This window comes from Grus americana, chromosome 21 (genome assembly GCF_028858705.1).
Source record: "Grus americana isolate bGruAme1 chromosome 21, bGruAme1.mat, whole genome shotgun sequence".
Classification (NCBI taxonomy): Eukaryota; Metazoa; Chordata; class Aves; order Gruiformes; family Gruidae; genus Grus; species Grus americana.
In genome coordinates this window covers 6,275,470-6,283,678 of record NC_072872.1, presented here as the reverse complement: position 1 = coordinate 6,283,678, position 8,209 = coordinate 6,275,470, and positions in this window count along the sequence as shown.

Genomic DNA, 8,209 nt, shown 5'->3' with positions numbered 1-8,209 from the left:
CGCTTTGCAATGCCCATTGCTTAACACAAGAGACTTTCTTCTCGCTTCATCAGCACGAGAGGATAAGATCTTGAGATTATTTTCACTTCTAGACCCATTTGTCATAAAGAGGTCTATAGATCAAGAACACTGGTAATTTGCCTTTGCCATGCAGGAAACTTAATATGCCTCCAGAGGTGAATGTATATCATGAGGGTTTATATCCTTTACCTGACATTTTTTTCTGAAATTCTCTCTCCTCTTCAAAGAATATATTTATTATGAAGTTGCCCAGAGACTATGCTGGCAGACATATATTCTAAACATTATTTGTACCAATAGTTCCAAAAGGCTCCCTTCCTCCTCTTCAAAGACGTGTCTTCCTGCAAGGCAGCAGCATCTCTGAAAGCTTGCATCAATAAGTGTTTATCTACACCTGAACCGATCGGAATCTGGCTGTAAAAGATGGCGTATGCTTCTACATTCTGCTCCAACCATTCCGGTGGCATTCAGCGCGTGCTCATTTCTCTTCATGGACAGAAAGGGAAAAAACCCAGATCAGAAGGTGGAGCAGCAGAGCAAGGATTTACAACTCAGGCTAAGTTTAGCAGGTACTCTGTGTTGCTTGGTAAGCTCTAGCAAGGAAACATTTTATCATCGAAAGGCTCAATTCCTCCTGTCAGCACTGGAGACAATTCTTCTAGGTCAAGGCAGAGGCACATTTGTCAAAGAAATCTGGCAAAGCAGCCCATTCAATGAGGCTCACTTTGTGTCTAGCCAGAGGAAAACAAACCACTCGTCGGCTCAGCCAGGGTCTTCCTGTAGGACTAAATTAATATTTTAAACAAGAAGAAAAAAACTATTTAGACACAAAAGCTTGCTGTGAAATCGCAAATGATCTCTGTGAAGAATGATTGTCTATAGACATCTGCGTAGAGATCACCTGGCTTTAAAGGAAGTTCAGCAGTGACAAAACCACAGCCATTATAATGGCTTTTGAAGGCATACATCCATCTTGGAAGGTAATAGCTTAATAACGTTCTAATACTAGGCATGCTGTACTTTGGCTATAGAGAGCAATGTAATCATACAAATGTCAAATACTAAAGAAGAGCACGCGGAAGCAGTGAAAGGTGCTGAGTGAAAGTGATGAACAGCAAGGAGAAACTGGTATGTCATACTATTTGTCTTTGCATCTGAAGGTGATGTCATTAGAAGGCCACTTATGGCCACTGATGGCTGTGCACCAATTATCGTTTGGGAAACAAAGGATGGAGAGGTAAAGGGGAACTGGCTCCTGGTAATGGAGCTCCTTACCTAGTACCGGTGGCATAAATAAGAGGACTGACCTTTCTTCTTTCTGACTCAGAAACACGCTTAGAATTATTTTCTAAGTAATACTATCTCCTTGTCAATCATCATAAAGGAGGTCACGCCCGACCTTAGCCAGGGCAGGAGAGGAAATCAAAGGGGAAAAAAAAAGCCCTGGTTTCAGCAAGTTTATCAGGGATTTACCAGTGCTTAGGTTAAATTGCCTGTCATTTTATCTGGGTCACCTAAGGCTGTCCGATCGCCTGCTGCCTCTCCAATTCAGGCAGTAGAAAATGAAGTAAATCACAAAAAGTATGATGCCTGGAAATATTCATCTGGCCTACAAATGAACAACATTGATCATTATCATAACAGCAGTGATTATGGAAAACAAAGATTATGATTCACGTTTGGCACTTGCTGATGTGGAACCTTTAGTCCAGAGAGCTCGAAATAGGTGACGCTCACCAAATGATTAAGCGTGCATGCTTCCAGTAAAGCTAGATAAATAATATTATCCTTTCTTTATACAAGAAGAAAAATTCAGCTTCAAAACAATTGAATTACTTCCTCATGATCACCAATGAATCAGTGAGACTCAGGAACCACCATAGCCCTTCTCTGAAACTCAAGCTAATCACCCATGATGAAGCTATTTTGGAAGAAGTTATCAGCTTCCATTAAAAAAAAAAAAAAAAACAATGAGGATCAGTTTCCTAGGGAATCACAGGATTTGGGGAATTCTACAAAATAATATAGTTCTACTAGATAATAATATACTATACTTCTATAATACTATGAAACTAACATGCACAGCAGTGAAGGAAAGCTACTCAGTAAAAGCCCATATGATAGTTAAAGCAATAAAACCCCTCAGAAGGACAGAGAACCAAAAAATAAGAAACACATACACGCAATACCTTTAAATGGCCAAAGACTAAGAGAGCGCCAGCTTGGCAGAATTTTATGAGAAAGCCAAAACAAAAGCCCCTACGTTGTTTCATCCATCAATGACGTGGAACTACTTTTAGATGGGAAAGCAGCAAGATGTTTTAACGCAAATGACGTTGCTCATAGTTTAGCCCTGGAAGTGATGCATCTCATATGCACTTGAAATTGGAAGGGAATTCGGGAAGGCAGGATATAATTACTTGAACTAAATCTGGCCAGACATGAACATTAATGTCCTCTACTTTTATAGAAAGATCTCTGAAGGATTATTGGTCAAGGATATCTCTGGTTTGAATGCAGGCTCAGACAGTGGGAAACATGGGATCAGCTAGTGCTTGGTTACAAACGTGACCCTGGGACAGTGATTTAGTGTCCCAGTGTTACAGTTCTCATCTGCACACCGGTAGTTACAACTGAAGCAGATTATTCAGATATCAGTCGTGGAGATTCACTATAGATTGAACAGTAAATGTCCTTCTGCCTTTAATAAGGTTCAGAATTTCTTTTGTTGAAAGTCCCTACCAAAAAAAAACCCCCAAAAACCCAACCCAAAAAAACCCCCCCAAAACCCAAGCCCTTGTAAAAGTTTTGCATTCACCCAAAATGAAGAAATACACTTTAAAAAGTTAAGAGTAAATACAGTTCAGCAATGTTTATTGATGCTTAAACACAGTACAAAACCAAAATCTTCACTAAGGCCTTTCAGGTAACAGTGTCCGGACCACACATTTTACCTGGCATCAATGACAAATGGCTCCGCCAGCGTCACGGAGCTCCCTGCAACTGTGCCCTGTCTTTGGCAAACACTGACATAGCCATGCTAATAAATGGTGCTCCCCTGCTTGGTGAGAGAAGATGTCTCTGCGGCTTCCTGAGCTAAATCACCTGTTACTCATGGGATGAATTCTTCACGGTGATTGTTCAGCTGCTACTTCTTCCTTAACAACATCCTAAAGATTGCTGCTTTCCTTTCCCACGGCTTTGCAAAGGTTCAGCTCCATGCCTGACTTACAGCTTTCAGCCCATCCAGATCACGATTGCCACAGTCCCTTGTGTTCTGAGTATTTTTTTTTCCCCGTTTGTTCTTTCCTTCTGCATTCCATCCAAGCTTCTTGCCCCTCTGTCCAACTCCACCCTCACCTATACTGTGCTTGGTAACCTCCACCCCCATCTCTCCGACGTGGGTGTTAGACTCCTAAGCATCCTTCTTTACCGATCCCTGTGGGTTTAGCTTGTTCTGAAGCTCGGTTCTACCTTCGGTTTTGGAGCAAGCTGCCAGGCAGGATTTGCCCAGCACCTTCAGTTCCCTGAGGCCGCCTGTTCCAGGAGGTATTCAGGCACGAGAGGCCACAGGACATTCTTGCATTTTATTCACTGGGCAATGATTTCTGTAATGCATCTGGTGCTTGGAGGCAGTAAGCTCTTCGCAGTTAGTCAATTCTGCCTTTGTAGATCCAAAATATTTGCATGGTGCCAGTTAGCGGTGGCTTTAGACAGCAAACAAAATGAACGGAGCAGTAGTCTCGCCATGATGCACGTCAGGGAACACATTATATGGCCGTGTAAAGTAAGAGAGCGCGTTATAAGTGACTGATCTTCCAATTCCACAGGCTATAGAGACTGAAAAACTAGTAAAGTGCCTGGGGGTAGTCCTCTGTATTCGGGGTAGAAGTAAAGATTCCCGGTTTTTTTCACTGCTTACGCTGAGAGACCTATCTTGGTAATCTGAAGCAGCGACGGGTTCAATGGTCAACCCATGAGGTAAGTAAAGAAAAAAGCCTGCCCGTTGAGCGCACGAGTTACGCAGTTAGGTCCTCTCCTGATCCCACTGTAACGTGGCTGTTGGTAACAGGGCTTGGGGAAATTGCTTCCCCAAGGATATATCAAATGTCTTTCTGGGATACAAGGAACTTTCATCAGCATCCTCAGCCCTGAGCAGCCTTGAGGCATGGCTGCTCTTCCAAGTGTTCTCTGTCCTTCTGGACAACCTAAACAGAGCCGCTCAGCAGCCACAGCATTGCCACATTTACTGGACGAGGTTACATTTGAGTACATGTGAACACTAATTAACCCTCACTGCATTCCTTGGGGTGCGTTTTCTTTCTCAAATTATTTCTTCATCCACCAAGACTCAAAATACTCATTTGACTGCATGCATGGAGTAGTGCATAAAGTACTGCTTTCATTTGATGGAGAAACTGAAGCAAGGGACTTACCCCAAGGCACCCACAAACAGAACAAATTCTGATGCCTGTTATTTGTATCTGACCCGAAAATTTGCAATGCTTTTCTTACGATTACAATTAAAGGAAAATTTTCTGCAATGCTGAAGTCAGACAGCTACATATTTTTGAAGAATACTACAAAAGGTCCATGTTCACAAGCACATAGAGATGTGTTCACGTCCTATAACCACCCACGTGATCCTGCTGAGGGGCCCGTATAAAATTAAAAAACAACTCCAACCTTTATGAAATAGTGAACTATCTCACTTGTCTCTGTCCCAGAGTTAATAATTTTCCAAGTTCATTTAGCAGTATCTACTTATTTATTTGATGCACATAATGATTTGAGAACATAAATTTGGAAATCTAGTGACTTCCCGAGCCCAGGTTTAATATATGCCTTCAAGACATGATAGCAGTACACCAAAGATACCTTACAGAGAGAGGAAATTCTATAGTGTGATTCATTTGCATGGTGGAAAACAACTGGGAAGAAAGAAACTGCTCTGAGAGAGGTCTCATTCTACGCTATCATTAGTGTTGAGAATAACATACCAGACTGATGAATGGAATGTTAATGACAATGCACTTATGCATGAAATACTTTGGGGTTGGGGAACATTAGAGAGAATGACAAAGGTATAAATATGAGCTCTGGAATCCCTCCAGCATTCTGGGGCCTTTATTGCAGTCTCCACGATTACATGTTTATCACACTTCCAGACTTAGATGACTTAGTAGGAATTCCAGTGTAAATACAAAAAAAAAAAAACCTAACCCAACCCAAACCCAAAATGGTGCGGCAGAGGGAAAAAAGGGTAATTGTCCTCAGGTCAAAGGGTATAAAACTCGGTATGTAATATACTGCATGAGTTGCCACTGGGAATTTATTAGGTGAAATACATGTAGGCTAATACAGCATTCTAATAATACCTTGTATTTATACAGTGCTTTTCATCTTGAAGTATCATAATAATTTATTATAAAGAGTTCCTTCTGCAAAACCTTCAAGCATTTGTAAACTGTGAGCTCAGATTAGACATAAGGATGAGTGACTGTAAGAAATTAAACCAAAACAGATCAACTATTACTTCTTTTTTTTGAAGCAAACCATTTTTCCTTGAAGCATTTCATGGCACCAGAATCAAAACAGTTCAAAGAAAAGGATACGGTTTGATAAACTTCACTAACTCAAAAAGTTTTGATGTGGCCACAGGTGGGACATGTGAACACTTTGTGTAGGAATGATCCCGTTATTGTGTTGAAGTCTGAGGCTAATAATGGAAAACATTGGACATTTGAAATGAAACTACCATGAAATTAAAATTTTTACACCCCTCAGCAAACTGAAAATATTTTTGGTTGGTTGTTTTATCTCTTCATGACTTCAGATTGGCATTCTTTCCCCTAAAACCTCTACCATTTTCCTACTTCTAGGAAAGTATTTCTTGTCCATATCTGAAGGTTAAGTAACAAAAACTGTTACATCTCTTGGTGGGGCTCTGCAAGTCCAAACTTAATTTCAATTTGCTGCACAACTGTAGCTCTTTCCGGGGTCTAATACAACAGCCACTTTGCATCAACAATGCTGCCCCAGTGCTTAGGACATAAACGAAAACTATGTACTCCCACTAAAAATGAACAGACGTGCTCGAGTAAGACATTCTATGAGCACACAATATTTTGCAGTCCCCAGTTTGTAGAAACAAAGTGAAATTTAAAACGTATAGGTGGTTTCAAATTTGGGGTTTGCCAAACGTGATTTGACACCACGGCCATTTTTTTTTTTCTTTTTCCCCTTCTTGCTGTTGAATAACCTCCACGAACCCATGACAGGCTGGACAACAGCCTATGCTACTCTGGCAACAGGCAGAACTAAGAGCTTACGAAGTACGTGGGCCACCAGTGCCCTCTGTTGGGTACCAGTGCAGAAGGGCTCAAGCGTAGAGGAGAACCGTGGTCATTGCAGGAACTTCGCACGGAAGATGCCTCCATCTCTTCAAACAGGTAGAAAAATTCTGGCTTTTATCGCAGTCATGCGGTCCTGTCTGAGTCTCTTGAAAACTCTTCGGGCAATTCGATCATTTTCTTTTCTGCCTTTTCGTTTCACTTGAGGCAATAAAGGAAGATTATTAGCCCAGCGCCGGAGGTACGCCTTCCCTTAAACTAGTACATATGCTAATAGTTAATGAATACAATACAGCAAGTATGCTCTACACCTACAGCGTTAAACACAGATGTATAAATCAGGAGCCAATCGCTTCCTTATGCTTTTTAAATTAAATCTTGGATAATCAAACTGCATGAATTCCCTTTCACAAACATTATCTGAGTGGCAAATTTCAGAAGTCCTGAAAGAAAAGCATCGGGAGCGAACAAGATTCCTCTCAACTGGGATACAATTCAGTACATAGGTGACAACTGAAATGGCAAAACATTAAGTGCTAACCACAAAGGGTTATTTCTTAGTCTTTTGAAGAGGAATTTTTAATTGGTTGGCGATTACTGCGTGTGAACAAATACAATAGGAAATACGAGTATTTGGATTCAATACAGCTGAAACTCAGTCTCGAGCTGGATTCAAATCACCAAGAGAACAGATTAGCATAACCCTGAGCTGAAATCCTTACAATAGAACCATCGTGGCTGACGTCTGCTAAATCCTGTCTTGCACAAAGTGCACGTAAACACAATTTTAGCATAACTTATCCAACATGGGTATTGCGACGGGAATGATGTTGAAGCCAGGTGGAATTTTGTGTTTTACAAAACACCTCACAACACCCACGCTGTGAAAATGTTTAACCTTTTGAAGCGTAGCCATCTCACAGAATCCCTTAAGAGCTGCGTGCAATTGTGCTAGACAGCGAGCTAAGGATTTTAAGACACAGGAAAACTCAGTGTTCCCTTCCATGGAGTGAGACTTTGCAGCGTTTTCTCACCAGGTGGTCTGGATATGCAGTCTTAAATAAGAGTGAACAGACGCTACACCTTCCTGTCACCTTTGTCCCCTAAGGGAGTAACTGGCTTTACTCTCCTTAAACATTACTGAAGCAACACATACAAGAATATGATACAAAACGATTTGCTGTGTTTTTATGGGCCTACCAGTAGAATCCTGGTGCAAAAAACATTGCCTGTGTACTGAATGACTGAAAGTGAGTTTGGATTTATCCATTTTATGAACCCTGGGAATCTGAAGAAAAAATTCGGGAGACTTACAGCAAAAAACCACCTCCAACTAATTATTTTTCAGGAAATTCAAAGCAGACAACCCTGGGATCCCTCCCAAATATACTCTGCTGTAAAGTCGTAATAATTGAACGGCGACGGACTTCCGTTACCGCCGTTTCTTTCCCCGCGGCGGACGTTCCGCCCTGCAGTGACCGTTCGCATACGCCTTCCTGCTGGCACGGCCTGCCCGTCACCAGCCGGCCTCAGCCACCCCGCAGGCCTCGCAGCCCGAACCCGGGGGCAGCTGGCAGCCCTGGGGCTCGGCAGCCCCAGAACACGGCGGCTTTATGCCACCAGGTCCCGAGAGCACCGGCCAGGCGGGGCCGCCCCTGCCCCTGCCCCTGCCCCTGTCCCTGTCCCTGTCCCTGTCCCTGCCCCGCGGAGCCCCTCGGCCGCCCCGGGCCGCCATGGCGGGGCCTGCAGCGCTGGTCAGCTGACCGTGCGTCACGTGCCCGCGCCCCGGAAGCGGGGCGGCTCCTTCCCGGAAGGAGACGCCAGCACTGCGTTGG